The sequence below is a fragment of the Neofelis nebulosa genome, chromosome 1 (assembly GCF_028018385.1).
Source record: "Neofelis nebulosa isolate mNeoNeb1 chromosome 1, mNeoNeb1.pri, whole genome shotgun sequence".
NCBI classification, from domain to species: Eukaryota; Metazoa; Chordata; class Mammalia; order Carnivora; family Felidae; genus Neofelis; species Neofelis nebulosa.
In genome coordinates this window covers 183634650-183661558 of record NC_080782.1, presented here as the reverse complement: position 1 = coordinate 183661558, position 26909 = coordinate 183634650, and the positions used below count along the sequence as shown (strand labels likewise).

The following is a 26909-nucleotide window of genomic DNA, read 5'->3' as shown; positions in this document are numbered from 1 at the left end:
CCTGTGAGATGTGCTGACTGTGAAGGTCTATGGCATGGCCAGTTTTCTAACTGGAACTTAAGCGCATATCACCTTCTGATACCCACTGCAATGTTTGGCTCTAGATCCCACTCACGGTTCTTCTTCATCTTCTTTCTCCTTGTAACTTGGAATTAATTTCTTTCTTTTGATTAAGTACATATTCTTAAAACAATAACAAGAATTTAAAAAAAATGTTTACTTATTTATTTTAAGAGAGAGAAAAAGAGAGAGAGAGAGGGAGTGGCAGAGAAAGAGAGAGAGAGAATCCCAAGCAGATTTTGCGTTGACAGTGCAGAGCCAGACATGGGGCTTGAACTCATGAATCACGAGACCATGACCTGTGCCAAAACCAAGAGTTAGATGTTTAATCTACTGAGGTACCCAGGCTCCCTGAATATTTATATGTTTTAATACAAGGACCTATTCTCATTAGTTCAGTCCACTGTGTTCACAAGAATCCCCTCCTTCCCATCTGAGTGCATTATTTTTAAAACATACAGACATTAATCTTGATGCTTTAAGAAAAAATGTAACCCTTACCACATAGCTTTATTTTACCTCAGGCTCTAGGTCCTTGCCCTCATTAGCACACTTCAGCAAATCTGAAATATATACTCAAGAATAACATCTTATGAGATCTCATAGCACTAGGCTGGACTTGGTACTTTAAGATACATGGAACAATTTAGGAGGGCATTGTAAGTGCCATCTCTTGAAAGATTTGTCTGTTAGCATGATAGCTCAAGTGCTTCCTGACATTTTTCCAGATGAGATAACAATTAATCCAATAGCCATATACACAAATATTAGAGCACAAATACTCAGTCTCTGATGCACTGCCATATAAAATCACAATGACAGAAATATTTTCCTATCTGTCCAAAGTTCCTGCTATGGGGGTATGATGGAAATTTATTATCAGAAAAATGACAAAGATCACTTCTTTGTTTATTTTTTAAAATTTTTTTAATGTTTATTTATTTTTGAGAGAAAGAGAGATAGAGCATGAGTTGGGAAGGGGCAGAGAGAGAGGGAGACGCAGAATCCAAACCAGGTTCCAGGCTCTGAGCTGTCAGCACAGAGCCCGACACGGGGCTCAAACTCACAAACTGTAAGATCATGACCTGAGCTGAAGTCAGACGCTCAACCAACTGAGCCACCCAGGTGCCCCACTTCTTTGTTTATTAATGTTTTCATGCTATGTCTCTCTGGATATGTGTCCTGAATTTTATTTTTTAACCCACCAATTGGTTACCAAAAAGTTGGTATTCTCAAGTTAACCACTTATGTCATTCTGGGCCAAACCAAAATCTGAGATCAAGCTGAGTTTACAGCAGAGTTAACATAGGAGAAAGTGGCCCCCAAAAAAGATGGAGAAATAGAAGACAGATTTTCTAGGACAAGGCAGGGAGTTTAGATTTTGTAATAAAGCAATACAAAGCCATTGGATTGTTTAAGCAAGGAAGCTAAACATAAGCTACCTTATGTTCTGAGAAAACCATGTTTCCTCTTTTGCAGAGAATAAATAAGGGAAGAGAAACCATAGGAGTGGAAACACAAACAGGAAGCTGGTGTCATTATTTAGGTGAGATGAATGGTGGATTGAACTAAAGTGATATCAATAGGAATAAGGTTATAGTGGCAGATTTGAGTAATATTTTGAAAATATTATTGATGAGACAGTACTCATATTTCTACAAAGCTGAACTCAGGGGTGTGCAGTGTCTACAAAACTTTTTCCTTTCTCATCTTTCACTTTAAATATTCTGTCAGATCTTGCCTTCTTGCCCCTGGATAGTATATTCAGATGCAAAACCATTCTTGGTTACTTTGGGTATTAGAAAACCCATTTTTAGATATTGAAAAACGCCTAGCTAAGATTAGTGTCAAAAATATGACCAATTATCCAATGTAAGCACATCACCTTCTTTGGCTTGAGTCTTGCCTGAGAATGTTGCAGGGCATCAACAAAATGGTGCACTATCATTTCCTGTCACTGCTTTTCTCCCTTGACCATGCTGCCTCTGGCTGCCCCAGCTGGAGAATGGGGCAGGAGATGAGACAGTGTGGGTGGGGAAGGTACAGATGAACTGGTGTGTTTGTAATCCACCGGTGTTGTCTTCTGCATGGCAAATCTACTCAAATCATTATTTTCGTTTTTACATGGGGGTACATTGTGGCTTTTTGGATGCAAGCTTCCTCTGTCATGCAGACCTCCAACACTGCCATTTCTTTGCAGAGGTGTTGGCCTTTCAAGTTAACCACTGAAGACACAGATTTTGTTTCTTCCCTTGATCACAGAAATGGAACATAACCTCCCACCTGCATTAGGTCCCTCTGCTCTGCCCACAGGTTAATCCAGCCAAACCAGTCTAGCACCTTGAAACTTTTCCAGACAAAAGAGACAGGTGTGTTTTTGCCATGATCAAACTTGCCATATGCTCACAAAACCCCTCTCAGCATACTTCTGTTTGACAGCAATCTAGACAAGCCAAAAATTTTGGGCTCAGAAAGCATCTGGCAGGAGTGGCAGCCTTGAGTCCTTATATCCCTCCACCCCTTCTGACCTCGTCAAATCTCTTGGAACTCCCTGAGCTAGTCTTGAAATAAGGAAAGGCCTCCACCTTTGCAGAAAACAAAGGAAGGCTTATTTCACTTAGCATCACACTCTCCAGTTCCATCCACGTTGCTACAAAAGGCCATATTTCATTCTTTCTCATTGCCACGTAGTATTCCATTGTGTATATAAACCACAATTTCTTTATCCATTCATCAGTTGATGGACATTTAGGCTCTTTCCATAATTTGGCGATTGTTGAGAGTGCTGCTATAAACATTGGGGTACAAGTGCCCCTATGCATCAGTACTCCTGTATCCCTTGGATAAATTCCTAGCAGTGCTATTGCTGGGTCATAGGGTAGGTCTATTTTTAATTTTCTGAGGAACCTCCACACTGCTTTCCAGAGCGGCTGCACCAATTTGCATTCCCACCAACAGTGCAAGAGGGTTCCCGTCTCTCCACATCCTCTCCAGCATCTATAGTCTCCTGATTTCTTCATTTTGGCCACTCTGACTGGCGTGAGGTGGTATCTGAGTGTGGTTTTGATTTGTATTTCCCTGATGAGGAGCGACGTTGAACATCTTTTCATGTGAGATACCATATGGTTTCACTCTTATGTGGATCCTGAGAAACGTAACAGAAACCCATGGGGGAGGGGAAGGGAAAAAAAAAAAAAAAGAGGTTAGAGTGGGAGAGAGCCAAAGCATAAGAGACTGTTAAAAACTGAGAACAAACTGAGGGTTGATGGGGGGTGGGAGGGAGGGCAGGGTGGGTGATGGGTATTGAGGAGGGCACCTTTTGGGATGAGCACTGGGTGTTGTATGGAAACTAATTTGACAGTAAATTTCATATATTAAAAAATAAATAAATAAATAAATAAAAAAAATAAAATAAAATAAAAATAAAAAAAAAAAAAAAGAAAACAAAGGAAGGTAAAAAGCCTAAGACTGATGATCTTTTTCAAGTCCAAGTCATCCTTCTCTCTCAATCCACTGGATCCTTAGTTTTCTCTACAGAAACCTAGATGTATGTGAGGAGGTCAGGACGCAGAGCTGGGTAGTGAACACCTTTTAGCAAATACTGAATATGCACTTCTTCTAACATCTTTTTGCTTTTCTTTTTTTAAAAACAATGTCCATCTTTTAGCACTTATCTTCTCAGCTTAGAGAAGCAGCAAAATTATCAGAAATAGCTGAAAAGCTACTTAGTATTATCATTTAATCCTCAAACTAACTCTATAATTTAAGCTTATTTTTTTCTATTTTTCAGAAGGGGAAAATGGTACACAGGAAATGTGAGTCACTTATGCATGTTTACATACCTAACATGTAGTAAGCAAGGATAAAATCAGACTATTCAGCCTTTCTGACAAGAAGATAACTCAGAATTCTACAAATTTGGTTTCAAATACTAATGTAATATCACTGAAATATGAAGACCTACGTTTAAGAATATGCTTTGTTTCCTTAAAAATCATGTGGTCTCAAAGTGAATTCTTATTTTGCTATTCATATTACTCTTTACAAACAAAAAAATTGAACCAATTATTCCTTTTTTACTTATATATTAAATCTAGTCTTCTTTGAAAATGTGCAACTGTTTCTGACTTTAGAAATGTCCTTTACCATACTCTTATTTGTTTTTTCCTCTAAGTAGAATCTAAGAGAAGAAATAAGTGTATTTAATGATAACCAACTATAATTGAATTTTATCTTATACTCAGAAAGGGGAAATCATAATTTAATGATCGTCTGATTAAACATTTTGGAATTTTTCTCCAGAGAAAATAAAACATAAAGGAATGATCTTTTACAGAGGTTATCTGTAGCCAAGATATCTGGTATTGCTTTCTGTTTTCTTTTTTGAAGAGGGGCTGGCATTTAATTCTAAAAGACTGTATGATGGCCAATCCAAGGGGGAAAAAGGGAAAAAGAAGTAAATCTAGCCATTATACATTCTTTGTTCACAAGAACTCAGTGTTCTGATCTGAAATACTCACCACCCACTCTCACATGTCACCAGAAGGAAAGCGTCTGCTGCACTGCTAGAGAAATACTTGTTCGGCTAACCAACAATCACATTTTTTCAGAAGCCCTAGAACAAAGAAAAATAGAATTTATACCCTATTTGAGCACATGTATTTTATTTTCATTCAATCCCTGACTCATTTTAAAATGTGAATTTGGGGGCTCTTCCAGATATCGTGCTTTGTATGCCCCAGATGATGCACTAAAAGCTGGTGGCTTAATATTTGATATTGAGAATGTTTCCTTCTCTCAGAAGAGGATTTAAATATTCCCATATATCCAAAACTAGAGGAAGTTGTATAATAGGAACCAGCAAAGACTTACTGTCAGAAACTCTGTGTAAAATATGCAACCCTGCCCTTAACTACCAAGGATACTTTAGGAACAGAAAATTTTTTAGAGCTGTAATATCTTCATTTATAAAATGGAGACAGCGATAGTTATGTCTTGGGTTTACTATGAGTACAAAATGATAGCACTTTTACAATTGCTTTGCAAACTAAAAAGAATTCGGCATTATTAAAATATTTTAAGAAAGTAAATTACATAATTTTTGATGTTTTGTTAACTATTTCTGGATACTGAAGTATCATTTTGTGTCCTAAATCAACAGTTTACTAAATGGTATTTTAGTGGTCTGTTTCCAGGGAATAACTTTCACATGGGTATTATCCAGTTGCATATAATGAAATGTGATATATAATCGAGCATTACACATTGAACTTATCATCTGGGAAATTGGAATTGTCAGTCCCTGAGAAAATAATTAAAACCCATGCTTCCACAGAAATATATTGAAATTCATTTCTTGAGTAAAGATACATGTGGGAGAGAAAAAAAAAGATAAAATTGTTTTCTCTCTCTCTCTCTCTCTCTCTCTCTTTTGTAATGTTCAGGAATAAAATCTAATTCCAGGAAGAATATAGTGTAATGTGTAAGGAACAACACAACTGTCGATGCTTGAAAATGTTATTTCAGCTGCAATTAGAAAATAAGAGAACATTCTGAAAAATGGTCTGAAAAGTAACTGTTCTAAGAATGACAACAAAAGAAAGACTATTTGAAAGTATGATATTTAATGAATTACTAGTCAAAAGGACCCTCAGCCATGTGAGGCTACATCATTTTGTAGAGTTCCAACCAAAGGTGGAACTCTGTGGAACTCTGAATAGCCAAATATGTTTACATTCTTTTATAACTCCCAAGATGAATAGTTTTTCTCCTAGGACCGTGAACAGCACAAGAGTGATGGAGCCATGGTGAGTTAAAGTATGTCTGGCCTTCTCTTTAATTCTACTGAAATTTAATTATGCATGGTTAAAAGGAAGTGGGTTGGGTTGCCTCTTAGCCTTCAATAATTTACTGTAATTTACAGTACAAAAGCATAAATAAACTTAAATATAACATAAATTTATTTTGTGTCACATAAGTAAGTGGTTTGACAAGTAAATTAATTTAGCAAAGAAGTAGTTTTCAAATTCTTGCTTGTTTTAAACATAGCCTATAGTTAAATTGAATCAAATTGTTATTTTCCTTTGCTTATTTGTGGCTTTTTAATTTTTTATTTTTTTTTATCTGAGAGAGAGAGAGAGAGAGAGAGAGAGAAGACAGGGGAGGGACAGAGGGAGAGAGATAGAGAGAAAGAGAAAGAGAGAGAAAGAGAGAGAGAGAATCCCAAGTCAGCTCCATGCTCAGCTCAGACCCAGACGAGGGGCTCTATCCTACAACCCTGGGATCATGACCTGAACCAATATCAAGCGTCGGAAGTTCAACTGACTGAGCCACCCTGGTGCCCCTCTTAGTTTTTAATGTACATTAGTGTTTAAAACCAAGTAACTTTCACTCATATTGTTCATCAATACTCAGGAAAACAAAATGGGCTCACTCTTGGTGTTGTACATTCTATGGGTTTAGACAAATGTATAATGGCATGTATCCACCATTAGAGTAGCATACAGAGTATCTTTTTAAAAATTTTTTTAAATGTTTATTTTTGAAGGAGAGAGAGACAGAGTATGAGTGAGGGAGGGGCAGAGAGAAGGGGACACAGAATCTGAAGCTTGCCCCAGGTTCTGAGCCATCAGCACAGAGTCTGACACGGGGCTTGAACCCACGAACTGTGAGATCATGACCTGAGCCGAAGTCAGGTGCTTAACCCACTGAGTCACCCAGGTGCCCCTAGAGTATCTTCACTGCCCTAAAAATCCTCTGTTCTCTGTCTATACATCCCTTCCTTCCCCAGCCCCTAGCAACCACTCATCTTTGTACTGTCTCCATAGCTTTGTCTTTCCCAGAATGTCATGTTATCGGAATCATAATGTATATACCCTTTCCAGATTGGCTTCCTTCACTTAGCGATAAGCATTTAAGGCTTCTCCAAGTCTTTGAAAGGCTTGATATAACATTGCTTTTTAGGACTAAATGATATTTCATTGTCCAAATTAGCAGATCATTGATCCCTTCACCTCATGAAGGACATTTTGCTTGCTTCCATTTTTAATAACTATGAATAAAGCTGCTAAAAACATCCACGTGCAGGTTATTGTCTGAACATCAGCTTTCAACTACTTTAGGTAAACATCAAGGAGTGATTTCTAGATGGGTAGGTTAAGGGTCTGTTTTATTTTGTAAGAATAGTCTACTGTTCTGAATTCTATTTCTCTATGTCCTTTACAAGTTTTTTTTTCTTTATTTCTTTTCAATTTCTTTGTGAATAAATAGTATAATGATTTGTAATGATATTTTTTCTGTCCATATCAAGCTGGTATAAAAATATGGGTAACAATAAAAAAAAGTCTTCCAAATAGTTTTGAGGCTAATCTAACAAGTGTGAGATCTCTGAAACATTAAGTTCTCAAATATAAATTCTCATTTAGGATCTTAGAAGAATGAGTTTCTTCTCTCTCTTTAATTTCCCTAACTGACTCCCTATAAGTCTGAGTTCTTCTCCCAAATATAAATAACATGCATTCTGAATTTTTCACTCTAAGCAAAAGGTGTCACATTGACATTGCTCTGTTTGATCTTAGTTTGTAATTATTTTTGATCATGCTAATACCAAAGGTCTACTTATGGACTTTGTTTTCTATATTCATATGACTAAATAACTCATGACCATAAGAACATAATAAGATGACCTAGGTATAATATGGGCTTATCACCTGTCAGCTATATGGTCTTGACCAGAAAAATAGTACTTACTTCAAAAGATTTCTTGAGGTAGCAATTTAATACTCGTCTATATTGCTTAGGACAGTTGAACACTCAAAAGACTAATGAAAAATTACAATTTACTGGTATCATTTTTTGCCTTTTATTTGTTATTATTTTTGCATTTCCTAATAATATTGGCAAATTTTAAATTTGCTTTGGCACTTAGAGTTGGTATGAGTTGAATTGTGACCCCTTCCAAATATGTACAACTCCTAACTCTCAATACCTGTGAATGTGGCCTTATTTGGAAATAAGGTATTGCAGATTTAATCAAATTAAAATAAAGTCATTTATTCCAATATGACTGGTATCCATATGAGAAAGGAGAAATTTAGACTCCACAGAGAGAATACCATGGTAAAACACAGAGACACACAGACACAAAAGGAAAATAACCTTGTGAAGATGCGGGAGAGAATGGAGTTACACTGCCATAGCCATGAAATTCTTAGGGCTACTGAAAGCTGGAAGAGGAAAGGAAATACCTTCCCCCAAGAGGTTTCAGAGGGAGCACTTTCCTGCCAACAACTTGATTTCAGATTTCTAAGGCTCCAGAAATGTGAGACTAACTTCTATCATCTCGATCCACTCACTTTGTAGAACTTTTTCATGGAATCCCTAGGAAAGGAACACAATAGCCTTGTCACTGACTATTGCTCATCTGTCCCTGAACTTTGCTTCACCTGAAGCATTTGTATCCCAAATCGTCTAACAAGGAAGAAAAAGATGACCCTTCTACTTGTGTAACAAATCTTTCTTTTGACTTCTCCTTCTACATTTTCATAGTGTCCAGACCCCTTATGTCATTTGATAAATGTGTTTTACAGACTACATCACGGCCCAAAATGAAACCTACCTTAGTAGGCTGTGTTTCTCTTTACTGTGCCTCTGCCTCTGGTCTTTGTTAGAGATAATAAAGACTCAATCTCACCACTTGTTTTAGTCTCATAATTGGCAAATAAGTGTCAGCTCCATGTTTTTCAGCCCTTGCACTGCTCAGAAGGTCCGGTGGCCATTATTCAAAGAGAATCTGATCTTATTTACTCTGGTATGCCAGAATTCTCACTGTTGTCCCTCTTAAGGTCCCTGTTTCCCACCAAATGCTTACTACTACAGCCTTATTAAAGTTCTAACAAATAATAAATGAACCATAAGCCTAATTTGCCTGCTTCCATGTTTTTGGTCATTCTGCTCCATTTACTTTTATTACAAATACTCAAATCCCTGCCTGCCCATATTTCATCTGATTAATCCTAACCATTATCATATTTCACATTTTTTAGTACTCTAATTTCCACTTTCATTGTGACCTACAATCTGGTAATCTCTGCATTTGGACATGGCCATCAAGTCTCCCCACTCTCAATTATATAAAGCATATCTGCCCCTGTCAGGGTTAAATCATTCCCACCAACTGCAATCGTTTTCCACTAGCACTATGAGGGGAGAGTGTTCCTGGTCCTTACTTTTGTAGATTTAGGGTTGACTCCCTGGGGGAGGAGTAGAGATGATGGAGTTTCACGGGTGGCTTCTCCTCCTTTCCTGTAGTCCATAGACTCTGATCTTCCCTGTGAGCCCCGAGCAAGGGAAAGAGAGCAGCCCTCCTGTCTATCTGGCCCTAAGTGGCTCCTCATTTGTTTTCTGCCCAACTTTTATCAATTTGACTTTTAAAAACTGTGTCTTCTTAATGGCTTACATGGTCTTGAAAGATCAGTCCCAGGTAAACAAACTCTTGGCCTTCTCTCTCTCTCTCTCTCTCTCCAGGTTTCAGATTACTCCATTACACTGTAATTTCAGTTTTCTAATATTTTCAGGAAAAAATATCTAATTTTCAGTTTGTTCAGCTCTTGGTCGGTTGTCAGAGTGTCAACAGTACGCTCTCTAGCTCCCTGTTCTAGCTGAAACCTAGAACTGGTCTGGATTATTTTAGAAAATTATGTGAAATCTGTTTCTTTAAGAATTCTTCTCATACACCATCCCATATGTACTTATTAACAGCATAGGTCATCCTTCGTTTTCTTTTCCAATGCCTATGCCATAGCATAATTGATAACCCTTTTCCCTACTTTTTGAATAATATTATTTTAATATTTTGGGGAAAACTAGTACCCTCCTTTCACCTCAGAGTGAAAGAGCCTCAGAGAAGGGTTTTTTGCTTGTCTTCTTGTTTTTTAATTAGGCCAACATCGATGATTATTGAGGTAAGTTTGACTAGTAGGGGAGGAATTTAATTTTTTTATGCTTTGAAGCCAGGTATTATTGTCATTGTGTATTTGTATTTTCTTCTTCTAGATTTGAAAGAAGACTTCAGCTGCCTCCATTTGACTTTCTAGATAGGTTCTTCTTTCCAGCTTGTCTCTTGTTACAGGTGGAAGACCCTGATGGAAACTGAAACCCCCCCCCCCCCCCCCCCAGCAATAAGAACTGCTCTAAGCCAGCAAGACCCTGCCTGTGTTGACTCCAAGGCAGGGATCATTTGCCTTTCAGTGCCTATCTGCACATACTCACCCACCTTTGCCCCACAGTTTGCTTATCTGAACCTGGAAGCCTTTTTGGTTCTTTGGAGACAATCTTTGAGACACTAGTCTGCTGTCTTCCCAGTGTTCCTCACTGAAATTCATTTTTGGTTTCACCACCACTCCTTTCTCTGCCTTTGGATTTTGTCAATGATCAGTGACTGAATGTGGTCTATTAGGGACCCAGAGCTGGGCACTCTTGCCTTCTTGCTACAGATTTAAACTCCTTTGAGAAAAGCAATTATTCCATTTTTAAATTCTTTACTATGCAGTGTTTTCTACAAATTAAGTATTAAATAGGTATTGAATTTATTTAGTTTGAGTACTTACAAATCTCTACTGAGACCAAAAGTCCCAAAAACAACTACTAATAAGAATATTCATTCCACTTTTTCTGCCTGTCTTTCTTTTTTTTCTTAGTTTGAACACCTACAAGATAAATAGATAAACATGTGATAAAACTCAAGTAAATTATATAGATTGAGTATAATAGATGACACTGCAAACATGAAAGAATCAAGTATTCAGTAATATTTATGGCATATTAAAATATGGCTCTCACTACAAGGACATCTAGCACAAAATAAGAAAATAAAGAAATTTATCTAATCTACTCCATTTTTCTTAATATCCTCTCAAGAAATTATTAAAGTTAGCTACACAGGTATTGTCAGAAAAAAGATTTTATAATGTGGGTCCATGTGAAGCCAAATAACCATACTTGAAGCAGAGTGAAGAGATTACAATCAGCCAAAATGCACCTTGAGTTCAGGCTGTATATTAATGAGGGCAAAAGGGTTAATAATAAATAAAGAAAGGAATAAAGGGACAGATAGAGTGACAAGAGAAGCAAATTTCATTTTGTTTCTATCAGGGTCAGCTTTTATCCTGTCCTCCTAGCACTACTTCCTTTCTTACTCAAAACATAAATAAGGAAACAGACTTGAAAGAATCATAAACAGGGGTGTCCAGGTGGCTCATTCATTTAAGGGTCTGATTTCAGCTCAGGTCATGGTCTAATGGTTTGTGAGCTCAAGCCCCACATTTAACTGTGCGCTGACAGTGCAGAGCCTGCTTTGGATCCTCTGTCTCCCTCTCTCTCTGCCCCTCTCCCACTTACTCTCTCTCTCAAAAATAAATGAACATTTAAAAAAAGAATCAAAAACTGATTCTGTGGTTTGAAAAGCCCAGTGGTGATGGTATATCCACTAATGGAGGTGGGCAGGGACAAAAATGATCCCAGAAAAAAATGTATTTAGTGAAATAATGTAGATATTTATATCAAGTGTTAAAATTATGTTGCCTAATTCAGCCACCTTTCAAGCCATTCTAAGACCAGATTTGTTTCCTCATTACTGATTCCCAGCTGTTCTTAGTACTCACTTTCCTCCCAAGCTGTTTCTTTACATGAAAATGATTAAGACGAATAATTTGCTTACATAGAAGTAAGGCCAGTAAGTGTTCCTGGTCTTGAAGATTTCCAAAATATGTTTTTTGCTGACTTTTCTTTTTTCATGCTGATTATCTACTATATATATATATATATATATATATATATATATTTAATTTTTTTAATGTTTATTTATTTTGAGAGAAACAGACAGAGCAGGATGAGCAGAGGAGTGGCATAAAGAGAGAAAGAGATAGAGAGACAAAGGGAGGGGGACAGAGAGAGTATCCCAAGCAGGCTCCATGCTGAGCAAGACCCAAGTTTAGGGCTCCATCTCACGACCATAAGATCCCGACCTGAGCTAAAACCAAGAGTCAGATGCTTAACTGACTGAACCACCCAGGCACCCCTACAATTTATATTTTTATGTCTATTAGAAAAAATTTCTTAGGCAATGTATAATGTCACATACTCTTTAGATGACCCAAAATTATTTGCATGCTTAAACATCAGTTTTCTCTCTTAGTAACCAAGGGAAAGTGAGAAATTTTAAAGTCCTAGATTAAAGAAAAAAAATACAGGGGCGCCTGGGTGGCTCAGTTGGTTGGGCGGCCGACTACAGCTCAGGTCACGATTTCGTGGTTTGTGAGTTCGAGCCCCGCATCGGGTTCTGTGCTGACAACTTGGAGCCTGAGCCTGGAGCCTGCTTTGGATTCTGTGTCTCCCTGCCTCTCGGCCCTTCCCATGCTCATGCTCTGTCTCTCTCTGTCTGTCAATAATAAACGTTAAAAAAAAATTAACAGAAGCCCATCATCCCAAGGCTATCTTATCCCATGGTGCTGCAGTCTTTTGTGTAACCTACTGTGCAGCATGCTGAGATCAGATAGGGCAACAAAATACCCTAAGTAAGACCAAGTGCTATGATGTTTGGGCACCTAAACAATTAAATGACCATCAGTATAGGACTTTTTCATAGTTAAAAGAAAGTAAGGAAATATGAGCACGACTACAAAGAAAAAAGAATTTTCTTTTGGTTTTCACGTTGAAGCCAGAGGGATTCACCTTTATGTAATCCTTGGGTTGCTACTCTTCTGTGTTTTCACACAAGGGGTTATCTTCTTTGCATTTGAATTGATACATCTTCACCAGATCCTCCTCAATTTACATCTAAGACTTTCCAAGTGAAATTTTTCAGTCATACTACAGGCACAATTTTCTTCCCAATGTCGGGGCTATTACTGTTCTAATAACTGTATTTTTTTTTCTTTTTTAAAAATGTTTATTATGGGGCGCCTGGGTGGCTCAGTCGGTTAAGCGGCTGACTTCGGCTCAGGTCATGATCTCGCGGTCCGTGAGTTCGATCCCTGCGTCGTCAGGCTCTGTGCTGACAGCTCAGAGCCTGGAGCCTGTTTCGGATTCTGTGTCTCCCTCTCTCTGACCCTCCCCCGTTCATGCTCTGTCTCTCTCTGTCTCAAAAATAAATAAACGTTAAAAAAAAAAAGTTTATTATTTTTGAGAGAGAGAGAGAGACAGAGAGCAAGCAGGGAAGGGGAAGAAAGAGAGGGAGATACAGAATCGGAAGCAGGCTCCAGACTCTGAACTGTCAGCACAGAGCCGGACATGGGGTTCAAACTCACAAACTGCAAGATCATGACCCGAGCTGAAGTCGGATGCCCAACCGACTGAGCCACCCAGGCACACCATTGGGCTTCTGTTAATCAGTGCTTGCCTCCTTCTCTCAAAGCCTGTGGTCTACAGTACTACTCTACCTGGAGAGCCTTTGTGATTAGGCAAATCTCCTGAAACCAAGATGGGGACACAGGCCTGAGTATCACCATTCTTCTCCTAAGCAGATATAACCAAGCTTTTGAATTCCCTAAATTCCCTACAGGCAACTTCTGAATTCTTAATCATGTTTCCAGTCCTGTCTGATTCTGAATCCCCCCTCTCCTGAAAGCTAATTTTGCTGAAACTCTTGCAAATAAGTTTTATGTTATGATTCAAAATCTGTAAATATGTAGTAATCCATATCACCATGGTTATTGCCCAGTGAAATGTGGTACATTTTCAACATGATTATGGATATTAGTTTTGAAAACACGTTTTACTGGGTTGAAGAAAATGGCCCCATCAAATTGAATCAATAAAATAAGAATGGAACACAACAAGTAGATCTAATTTTTAACTGTACTCCTCCCTTAATACTCATGCCTAGGCATTAGCACTATGCTTTCACAGTTTAGCCTTCCCAAACCCATCTATGTATATTTAATTATCACTGTACCTCTTGTAGACAACATTAATTTGCATCTTTAAAAAGGCTATTCCTCTTCCTGAAATACTCTTTCCATTCTCTCAACATATGCCAATGCACCTTTTTTCTTCAGTTTTTTTCAACATGTGTTTCCTTCCTTTCCTGAGCTACTGTATTAAATAAATGATTTTGCTTTTCAAATAATTGTACAGAGTGATGGTATAGGGTTGCCATTATTTTGTTTTCATTTAAAGGATAAGGAAAGTAGCAACCGAGAATAATAAATGCCATTTCTTCAGCAAATACTTATTCATTCAAATTAAATCTTCAATATTTTGTTGATGAAAATCTATGTAACAAGTATGTTGTGCTTTTTGCTTTAATTTTTTTGTGCCTGCATTCACTTTGCATTCACATTATGTTCCCACCTAAAGACATATCAAGTACTGGAAACCAGGATCAGGACTCAGATTTGCTTCCCACATTTGCATGTAATGAATTTATATGTTCTTGATAAACATTCTCTGATGGACTGAAGAGAAGCTTTAATATAATCTGGACAATAACATTGAGAATCACTAAGTGTTTTGGTTATTTTCCCAACATTTGAGTGAAAATCATTTCGTTGTACTTCTTACTAAGTATATATTTAGTGCTTCTCATATTCCAGACAATGGGCTGGGTACAGGGAGTAAAAATATGAGTAAAATAGGACTCCTGCTTTTGGGACTTCACAGTCTAGTAAAACGAGACAGCATGAATAAAAATATTTCCAGTGCTGTGAAGTAAGTGCCAATTAGTGTTTCTATAGTGGCATGGGAGGCAATGGAGCAGATGCCTGTACCTGATGGCCTCAAGGCCTCCTCTCATGGAGCACCTGAAGACAATCCTTTCTGGCATAAGTAATTTGGAATCTCAGATTTCTTGAAACTTGTGTGAAACCAAAAACTTAGCCTTATATTTCTTACTCCCTGACATTTTTTTTCTCCATGCCTAACAGGTTACCTGGAAGACATTAGATTCAGAATAAATATTTTTAAAAAATAATAAATATTTTGTGAACACAGGCTTATCATACAAATAAAATATAAAATGCCTGAAAAACCCAATATTTTCAAAATACTTACCTCATCTCTAAACAGACCATGAATGGCCATAATATGCTTCATAATTGTTATGTATCTCTCTTAGTGTGACTGCTATATAATTTGGGTAAAGAAATATTCATGGATTTGACTAGAGGGTACTGCCCAGAAGCAATTTAGAGTGTTACATAATATTTGTATAATGTATACTGCAACACCTTTTTTGCATTATATATAAAAATAGATAAGTACCTGAAGTAGATAACATAAATAAATTTCTAAATAATATAATTACATAAAAGTAAATTATATTTATTTTATATTATATTTATAAATCTAATACTATATATGTATTTTTCTATATGTACATGGATATATGTACATACGGATGTATGTGTGTATATATATTGCACTTTGAAGTCCATATGGCCCAAAGGGACTCAGAAGATAAAAATTTGTGTTCTATGAGTGAGCACAGTCTGCCCAAATAGAACTTCTTTGAATTCTCTTCAGGAATGGCAACTCTTGCCACATCATTTTCCTGCTAGTTCACAGCTGTCAGTTTCAAATCCAGGATCAATTGCAAGACAGGCCCATATAGCATTCTGAGAAAAAATGAACAAAAGGACTGTTAAGGAAGGCAAAGCCGCAGGTATTTTAAAAATTGATCTGTAAGCGAACTGTGGGCTACTTTAGGGGAACACATACAGAAACTGATGATAAACCAACACCTCTGTTTACCTGAGAAACAGACACACTCAGGGAAACCTATTTGACTTCAGTTCAGTGGCTTTAGCATGAAGCTTGGGTATGAATGAAAAAAAGAGACTTTATACAGCTAGTCACAGTTTTTCCTGACCATCTTTTTTGCCATTGTCATATTTGCATTGTCCCAACATTTATTCTAAATAAGAAAATGCATCAACTTTTTATTTTATTTGATATTTTGTATTTTGTATTTTAATATTTTATGTAAATAAAGTATTTCTTTCAGATTTTAGAAAACTGATCAAATAAAACTACTATCCTATTAGTAAACATTAATTAACATCATGGCATTTCATTCAAAAATATGTCCTTTAAATTAGACTCCTAATATCCTTACTCTGAAATTGTATTAATCTAAGAAACATTTGTATTTCCTTTGCTGTCCCCATCAGTGACAAATTTTAGAAAACTATCTCCAATGGACCTTGCCTGTATGTAAATTATCTAGATAAAATACTGGAGTTTTTCTCCTTATGTAATGGAATTTGAAGACTTCATTTTCTCATAGCAAGTTACAACTGCAACTTTTCTTTAAAAAAGAAAAAAAGACAGAACTAACTCCTTGGGTCCTTTAAAAAATTAATCTTGAGAATTCAATTTCTTTTACCTCCTAATGTCTTAAATTTCAATCATCTCTTTCATTTTTACAGGACAAGAACAGCAGTTTTCCTTAAATTGCTAAGTTCTATCTAGTTCAATACATTTTCTACCTTAGGCTTTTCCTGAGCATCCTATGATTACTAAGTTGTAAAAAGAATAAAATGAGACTTTTACTTCTTGGCTGGGTGAAAACAATAAGTCATTGCACTCTGGCTTATTGTCAACCCTTAGCAAGGAGGAACAAATAGCAATTGTCTTTTGTGATCCAACATGACACCTTCCATAGATTTCTAAGGTCAACCAAAACAACACCTTATTCCCTTTCCACACTGCATTATACCTAGGCTTAAAATTTAACTTAAAATTCTATCTAAATAATTCCAACTAAATACAAGAAACCCCAGTGGGGGTGGGGGGCGGGAATTTGTGTCTTGCGAGGTAGGTTTTTCTTTAAAGTTTTTTTAAATAGGTAATAATATGGCAGATATGAATTGGAAGTAGAATTAAAAAGTTCATTGCAAGTTCTCTATATCGTAACATATTTAAAAACTGCAATCATATATTATTGACCAGTATCTTGCCCTTATTTTAATGCTACTGCAAATAGAGTTAATACTTAGGATGTAACAGAGAAAATATAATGTGCAAGCCAAACAGATAAAACATAGTGTAACATCTAATGTAAGAGAGTTTGTGCCACGTAAGGTACTAAGAAAGCATACAGTAATCTCCCTTCAGATAATGTATCATGCTTGTAACTGTATGTGAACTTCTGTGATTATATCTTATTATCTGTCTACCAGCTAAACAGTAAGTTTCATAAGAGTAAAACCTGTTTTAGAGTGATCAACATTTTATCAGCACAATTTCTGATAGTATAAGGTACACAGACAATAAATATTTCTTCAGTGAATAAGAGTCCTGAAGAATTTGATCAGCTTACTAAGCGTTCTATATATTTTGCCATATCAGAAGATATCAGAGATTTGAGTTATATATTCTGGAAAAGTAAGGAAAAGGTACAAAAGAATCCATAGAAGTTTGTAAATGTTTGAAGTTATATAACATAAAAGACAAAATAGATCTGTTTTAGTCTCCATGGGTAGAACTGTGATAAGAGACTAGAAGTTTTAAAATGAACTTTAAGTAAACATGACGGAAGACTTGCCTAAAAAGTAGGAGAGTTTACAATATAATAAGCTGTCAAGTGATGTATATCAAGCTCCCTAAGAGAGACTTACAAAGAGAAAGAGTAGCTACTAGTTCACAGCGAAGACAATTTCCACATTAGTTGTGAACCTGGATTTTATTATTTCTAAGATCATCCATAGCATGGAGACCTTATGGTTGGTTAATACCATCATCTAGCTGCAAATAAGAAAAGAAATTAATGTAATTCACCAAACTTTTTAAACAATTAACGGACGTATTCAATGAACTGAATATTTTTGGAGAGTATACTAAAATTAAAAGTATTTTTATAATTTACTTAAAATAATTATAGAGTCAAAAAGACTTCATAGCAATAAAAATCAATTAGTAAATCCAACTATAATTACATGTTTAGTTAAAAGGAGGACTTTCACCTTGATGGTATTCAAATTCACTAGTGAGTCACAAATCTTTTGAGTGCATTCTCTCTTATGTGTCAGACAAGGGTCCTGAACTTAGTCAACATTTTCTCCCACAATGGCGCCCTGCCTAATGCATTTCCTAATTGGTTCTTTTCATCCACTTATTCTTTTAAACCGTGACATTCACACACTACATCACTGGCCCTTATATTTGAATAAAAATAATTGACAAAAGTGCTTGTGTGTGCAACTGTACAGAAGGAGCTGCTATAGCCTCTTATCATTCTGATAAGTCCTTCTGGAGCTCTTATTTCCGAGGTATATTTTGCCCTGCCTCTGCCTCTGCCTCTGCCCCTCAGACTTACAATGTGACAGAGATTTGTTTCAAACTGACAACCTAATTTCAGAGGAATGATGATAAACTATGTTTTTCCTATTTCTAAATCAACTGAATTTTCTTCATCCAAATGTATATATAAGTTAGGAAGCAGTGGTGGTGATTGTGAGGTTGAGGCAAATCACATTGCTATCGGCCAAACACGTTGGGGCCCTTGCCTCAAAGGCACGGTGTCTGTGCCGCTGAACTCGAGCGCTGTCATGTGACTTATTTTCAGCAATGTGTGAACAGAAGTGGTCTTTGTCAGCTAAGGCAGATATTTAAAAAGCCAGGACATGGTTTCTATGTCCTGCTCCCACAAACTTGCAATGTTCTAAACCGAGGCTACTCCATTAGCCTTGCACCCAAAGAGAAGACATCATACGACTATTACTCAGACAGTAATCAACCTGAAATTGGCACTGAGAGAAAATTGTCCCGTCTGGTCTGAGCCACTGAGACTCAAAGGCTGTTTCATACCACATGTCCTACTCTATGCTGATTTATACAAAGTTATGAAGTCGGAGACTTTTTTATCCCACAAGTATGACAATTATAAATGAATTGTGACTGGCATAGAAAACCATGTGGAGAAGCAAAGTGGGCAGGAGATTCTATTCGAAAAGTCTGAATGGGAAGTCCCAGGGTAAGTCAAAAATGAGTTCAACTGCAGTAATGTCAGAAGTAACTTGCAAGCAGCTTAATGTAAAATGTGTAATCACCTTGAATGGAAAATAGGAACATTATTTGCCAATTTATGTGGTTTAACCACGGAATAAATTTTGAGAAGAGGACACGCTGTTGTACATAAAAATGTTAGGATGGGGATTTTTGTCTTCAGGAACAGAAAGGAAGTGACAGCTTTTAAAGACAGGAACAGGAAGAAATAACAAAATTTTGAAATGTGTTGGATGAACAGCCTGGATGTGGGAGAAAATAAAAAGAGTAAGGTTTGTCAGTGATGCCAAGGTAAAGTGATTGAAAAATGAATATGCCACCAAATGGCAAGAGGACAAAAAAAAGAGCACAGATAAGGAAAGACAGATGAATGCAAGGAGAGAGGACGGCAGATAACTTTTGCTTGTGTGCAAGCTCTGGATATAATGAGTTTGTTGCAGTAATTAACATGTAGTCCGTGGTGTTGCTTCTCTCCTTTGTATCTGCAAAAGAAGGAACGGTCACTATTTAGTCTCACTTTGAAAGTAATTACTTAATTAGTTATGCAGTCAAAATAGCATAGCATTTGAAAGAATTCCGTATACATATCGTTTATGGATAAGTAGAAATATTTTTTAAAGTTGATTAAATATTAAGAAAATATCAACCTTCACTATTTCTAGCGGCACCATTTCAAAACCATCAGTAGGACTGTGGTAAACTGAAGGTTTTTAAACAATAATCTGCATTTATCTGCATAATTCCTCATGTGAATATGATAGTTTACATTTTTATTTGAAGTTAAACATAAATGTTGCTTCAGCCAAAAGAATAATAGCCAGAGGAGCAAAATAATACCCAGAAGGCGAGAAAAAGAGAAAGACTAGAATATCTTTTTTTGACTATGATTTCATGACTCTAATACATAAAAAATGTAATACTAAAATACAATTAATATGATTAAAATAGATAAACAGTTGAATGAAAAGTTCATGACTCTACATAAACATGTTTTTAATAAATTTGTGGTAACATGTTTTAATTTACAATTTTATATTTAAGGGATGATTTACGCTTCCTTGTTTTAACTGACATTTGTTTATTCTACTCAATCAAATAGACTAAGTGGATTTATGCTAAAATTATTCGTAGTCAATGAAAGCAAATTCATAATATATTAACAGCAAAAATAATGGATAACTCTTGAGATTTTACTATGTATCAGGAATTTCATTCTGCATTTTACATGCATATGCTCTAATTTAATCCCCGTAAGAGACTTATAAAAAAAACAATGTACTGGTTACAATTTTGGGCTCTAGAACGAATTGTTCATGATTGTTTTACTGCTCTGCTGTTTATAACTTGGGTAACACCAAGCCTGGACTATTTATATTTCATCTTTTATCTTCAGAAATCTCTATAAATGGGGGAAAATAGTGCAAAGCCCTTAAGTTATTATAAGAATAAAGTAGCTAATGTAGAACAATCTAACACACAAATAATATTAGCCATTATTATGATCCCCACCCACCCAAAAATGAGGACACTGAGATTCAGAGAGGTAACCTCCTTTGTCCAAAACCTCCTTTGTCCATAACTACCATACTTTTCACATTCAGACTCCGATTCAGGTCTATGGCCTCTAAAAACCAAGTTCCTCATTATTATTATCCCATTTAGGCAGTCCTGATCTTGAATAGTTGCTTTCCAATTTATACATCCTCAAGGCAGTTCATTTGGAACTTTGCAATCCATGGGTGCTAATAAAGGATGGCTAACAAAAAAATTTCCTCCCTACTTCCTAGAAGATTAGAATGACTGCTTAACAGAAATGAATATCCACAATATTTGTATTTTTAAGAAGTACATATATCATCCCATATACACAAATAAATGCATATTTTGGGAAGCAAAATCTTTATACTAACACATAGCTTCATGATCAAAGTTCAATTTCTGAAAACTGAGATCAGTGTACCAATTTAATGCAAAGCAATATGTGTTTCTAAAATAAGTTTGAAACAAATTGTGAATTACCTGAATGTTGACTTGAGAAAATGGTCTAATCAAGAATGGATACACTTAACAAACTTGTGAACATGAAATTAAAATAGCTGTTCTGGTCCTGAATGGAAATATTCCTCTGATTTCCAAAACTGGTGTACAGAATTCCTGCAGTTTAAATAAAGATGGTTTAGAAGATGCTCAATCTTTTCAATTCAATTCCAGCAAATCCTATGAGTTATTCATTCATATGTTTATTAATATTAATGTATATTAATTTAACATGTCATGTATATATATTCATATATAAGTATAATTTTTACTTATTTTATAATAGTTCACCTCACAGAAAATCTATATGCTGGATTAAAAGTTGTGTGACTAACTCATTTATTTTAAAATAGAGCCAATAATGAGTTGACAGTGTAGAGTCTGCTTAGAATTCTCTCTCCCTCTCTCTCTGCCCCTCCTCTCTTCCACATGTGTACACTCTCTCTCTCTCTCAAAATAAATAAATAAAACTTAAAAAAATATATAATAGGGCCAATAGCATCATAATGGTGACAATGTCTGGATTTCATTAATTATCAATCTAGGTTAAATAAGTTTTAAATTTGTCATTTCTTTTAAAATGTATTTACTCTAGGATGATTCTTTTTTTGCAGTAGATTTTGTGATATGGCTTTGTTTCCAGTCCAAATTATTAGATATGTCTGGTTTTGAAAGCCTTGAAATATTTTGTTTATTGTTTGGTATTAAAAACAGGAGGAAAGAATAATGAGTCATATTATCTGCTTGGGAGAACTACATAGAGTAATATATATAGTTATAATTTAATATCGTCAAAAATATGCAAATATTCAAAGTTTGCAATTATTTACATATGTGTTAAGGGTAAATTAGTCTTATCAAAGGATTCCTCCAAAAATAAACATTTTCAAGATGGTATGCCTTAGATTTCTATTTAAATACTAAAAAGAGTAAACACACACAATTTCTTTCCAATACTAAATAAAGAATTCAATGTGTAGGTTTAGTAGTAAAAAAACATAATTAAAAAATATATTAAATGTATTCTTTTTCACCTTCATATTCAAATGTATACTATACACTAGTGAGCAAAGTGAAAATCAAAAGATCATGTCTTCATATAAATAAACATTCAAGGGGTTCCTGGATGGCTCAGCTGGTTAAGGGTCCGACTTTGGTTCAGATCATGATCTCCTAGTTCTTGGGTTCAAACCCGGCGACAGGCTCTGTGCTTTAAGCTGGGAGCCTGGAGCCTGCTTCGGATTCTGTGTCTCCTCTCTTGCTGCCCCTTCCCGGCTCATGCCCTCTCTCTGTCTTTCAAAAATGAATAAAGGTTAAGAAAATTTTAGCTAAATAAAGATTTGAGATACATAACCTGACATTATTTCTAATAACACACAAATGATGTACAAATAACTCTATTAGTGTTATTCACATTAATGGCTTAGAGGAAATCCTCTAGAATTTTAATTTTGATAGAGAATAAAGGTATTTATTTACAATATTTAATCATTTCATGAAGTAAAGATGGAGGTAGTTGAGGACACTGGAAAAGAATTAGTTTGTGGTTTTTTCGATGCCTATGTCAATATGCCTGAAATGAAAGAAAAAAAAATCAGTTACATAGTTTGAATGTCCTAGAACAATAGAATCCACTATTTATGCATTTATGTCCACCACATTTGATACCTAATGATTTAGCAGAAAAGCAATGAATTTCTGCAATTCCAAGAAGTTTCTACTTTAAATACAAAGGTAAAACCAGGTGTTTTTATTAGTGTTCCCAGACGTTGTTCACTACCAATCATACCAGGGAACTGTATAATATCTCTCTCTTACACACACACACACACACACACACACACTCATGCGAGCACATAAGAAATAAATGTATATTATTAAATTAATCTGTTAAAGAATATTCAATTAGTATTTTTTTCCTTATTGTAACAAGTTCTTTTTTCAAATTGTTCTTTTACTTTTTTCTCCCCCAACTTGAATCTTGTGAGGAAAACATAGCACCTAAAAGGTTTATTTGAAATTTGTCAAGACCAGGAAAAAAATTCCCTTTTCTGTCCCTCTGCCTTTTTGTGTCACTTTAAGCCCATTTTCATTACAAGTTACAGGGAATAGGTTTCTAAAGAATTCAGAAGTATTAATAGATCACAAAATGATTGCGTTCAGTGCTCTGGCCCTCATGCTTTTCTGCTATGTGTAGGCAATGGTGCATAAGAAGAAGCGTAAGAAACACACAACACAGTTACTGGTACCATAGTAGTATAGTCCAACACTCATTTTTGCGCATATAAAATTTCTTAGGCACCGTGATAAATGGTGATCTATAAAGATAAGTAAGGCATGATACTTTTTCTTTAAAAAGTCAAATGTTATACTAATAATTTAACCATGTTTTGTTAAGTTTTAAGGTAGGGCATGAGACTTTAGAAGAGTAGGAAATGAAATTTTACCATATTAAAGATGCTAATATAGAGAGAGACTTGTTACACATCATCTATCATTACTCTTACTGCTACAATGAGGATAAAAGCCACAAACTAAAGGAGAGAGAGGAGTCTAAGTCCTGAATGACCTTTATGTTCTTTCCAGCAAACCTGAGCTGCAGACTCAAAACATCTTGGTGCATGAAATAAATAAACCTCTGACTTACAGGCTTATTTAAACCATTTTTTTCTTTTGGTCAGATTTCTCTGTTATATGAAGCAAATGTAATCTTAATTGATAGATTGATAGATAGATACTAATATAGATATCCATTCTGATACATAAAAAATATTTTAAAATATTTCCTGAATCAGTGCAATTGAAGTATGCATCAGCTATTACTTATCTGCTGTTATTACCATGTAGAAAAATAAATGATGTATAAATACTTCATTTATTTTGTTGATTAACCTTGTTACCTGGTAACAAATCTTTTGGTAACAAAACATTTTCACCTGTTTAGTCCCTTTATACATTTTGTAGGCTATAGATTTTATAAGCTATTTCATACCAAAGCATCACTTGGCTTTTATGTAGAAAATGACAATACTTTGAGATGTTCAACAAATTACTATTGTGTGTGTGTGTGTGTGTGTGTGTGTGTGTGTGTGTGTGATTACAATTTAATATATGCGGGGCGCCTGAGTGGCTCAGTCGGTTGAGCGACTGACTTCAGCTCAGGTCATGATCTCACGGTTTGTGAGTTTGAGCTCCGCATCGGGCTCTGTGCTGACAGCTCAGAGCCTGGATCCTGCTTCTGATTCTGTGTCTCCCTCTCTCTCTGTCCCTCCTGCACTCATGCTCTGTGTCTCTCTGTCTCAGAAATAAATAAACATTAAAAAAATTAAAAAAAAAACCAATTTGATATATGCAACACAAAAAACCTGGTGTGGTGGCTAACCTATTTTACAAATATTGATACATTATTTATTTGTATTAAATTTAAATACAAATTTAAATCAATCTTTAATAACTGATAAATAATGGCTAAACATTTGTTTGAGTTAAATGTATCGATTATTTTAACTCCTACATTTGGTTAATAGCTCTTTATTGACTTATGACTGGTTAATAGAAGTAAGTTGTCTGTATTCCAATAGATAATAAACTGAGAACATATGAAATAGTAGAAAACAAACTAAAATTTAAGATTTTACTATAGTTAATAGCAATAAATAAAAGTACATATTATAAAAACAAGAGCGTTATATCAGTTTTTGTAATCATAAATTTTATTCTATTTGCATATTAATCACATGACATTAATCATATTAACAAATTTTTGTGAAATTATTTTAAGCTTCTACTGTGGACATTTGACCGTGTTGCAGGAGTCCTTGATAATAATTAAAAGCATATATTTGGCAAATGTTCAACATTTTCTTGAATTGGATAAGAAAGGAAACATTAGCAATGTATAATGTCCTTCCAATTTAATGAGATATTTAGAAAAATAATATTATACGATGTCATTTACTATGCAACATTACATGTATGCATTTTATATGACTGCATATTAAACTTATAAAACATAACAACAATGTTACAAAGTTGTATTGCTATTAAAAAGTGTATTTACAAGTTATTTTACAATAAGAAAACCATGAAATGTTTCATATATATTCAAAATTCCTTTATGAAAATCCAGTAAATAATTTTACAAAAATTATATTCAAATATTTTTGTTGTATCAACCAACCACTTAAATTAAATAACATGCATTATTTTGGCCAATATCTAGTTAGGAAATCATCAAATCAGTTACCCAAATATCAAAAAAAAAACACATCAGGAGAACATACTTCCCTTGGAACGAGATGCAAAAGTACAAAAAAGGACAAGATTGTTATCACTCAATCATTTAACTGGACTCACAATGCATGAAAAGAAAGCCAGTACTTCAACATTCATATCAATTCATTATCCCCACTTCATTAGTTACTCAGTTCCCCAATTTCCTCCTCAGTCATGGCTAAAGAAGATCTTGGAAAAGGAAGTGGCTCCTAGCAAGTGGAGCCAAAGACTAAATATTATTGAACTAGCCAACTGCTTTTAAACATGAAAAAAAAAAACCTAAGCTAGTACAGTCTCTAAACACAGGGTAGAAGGAACTGGAAACATCCACCCAGCAACGTTTCATAGTTGCTAGAGACCACTGAGTTCTCTGAGGCTCAGCTCTTTCTATTTTCACCTGTTACAATCTTCCATTTATTCCACCCCTCTTCTTGTCTCTACTGTTTAGTGTATTTTTAGTTCATAGGTGTCTGTACAAAAGAAGAGAAGAGAAAAGAAAAAAGAAAAGAAAAGAAGAAAAGAAAAGAAAAGAAAAGAGAAAAGAAAAGAAAAAGCTAAATTCACATTGTAGATGACCACAGATCCTGGAAGTCCAGCCCACTGCTGTAAATAGATGAGCCTTTTAGTGTGTCATGGGCAGATGCCTATAAATTTTGCATACACAAGGAAATCAGATGTTATGAACAAGAGGTTAGACTGTAACAGAGTGAATTTCCTTTCTACAATTGTCCACCCCCCTCCCTCTTCCAGAAGAATCCGTTTTCCCGAGAGTATTATTTTCCATTTAGCCAGGTAATTTGATTTGCACATTCATGTACATATAGAAGTGATATGAGCAGAAATTATAAATGAAGTTTGCAGTTTGGGCTGATATCTTTTGCTCCTCTGATCTACCATAAAACCTGCATGTTCCATGTGGCTTTGACCCCTTCCGCCTAAGCACACTTGAAAAGGACTTGACTCCTATGCAAAGTCAGGTTAACTGGCACCAAACCCTGAGCAGCCCAGCCAAACCAACTAGATCACAGTCTGGAGCAGAGCTTCTCCAAGGAAACCGCTGTACACAGTGAACAAGGAGGGGGGGAAATGTTTACAATAGAAACCACTGATGTTTGGGGTGATTTGTTACACAGAATTATTATTATTTAACCTAAAGAAGATTTTTTCTCCATGAAGTGTAATATAGTCAATTGTGAAACTAGGATAATGCCTAAGAACTCCTGGATTAAACTCTTAATTATTTATTTTGTTATGTTCCACTATCTTTATTTCTCTGTTTTGTGGGGGTATAATATTTCCTTTAAAGAATATAATGTGATGGAAAATACATTATTATCATTTTAATGAATTAATTTATTTGTTATTTAAAATCATGGTTATTTATTTAAGTTATAGCATCATTAGTATTATATGAAAATTGTTAGCTTAAGTTTGTGGACCACAGTAAAATTACATAGGAAAAATGTACTTACCATAGCTTATTTATGATACAGAAGTATGGATCCTACAATTTAACAGAGCATTGTAACAGATGG

General features: G+C 35.4%; 1 long non-coding RNA gene across 2 annotated transcripts in view; it reads right to left on the bottom strand.

Moving 5' to 3' along the window:
* LOC131483740 (uncharacterized) overlaps positions 1–26909 on the bottom strand; it is a 127559-nt gene that overhangs the window by 7281 nt on the left and 93369 nt on the right. The window contains exons 3-8 of one of the 2 annotated variants that reach the window (XR_009247887.1): positions 22579–22672; positions 21082–21216; positions 19107–19544; positions 17676–17802; positions 15109–15671; positions 4581–4675 (exon numbers count right to left, since the gene is read on the bottom strand). This is a non-coding gene — a long non-coding RNA (uncharacterized LOC131483740). The remainder of the gene's footprint in view (positions 1–4580; positions 4676–15108; positions 15672–17675; positions 17803–19106; positions 19545–21081; positions 21217–22578; positions 22673–26909) is intronic. The other variant, XR_009247886.1, reaches the window with a different exon arrangement.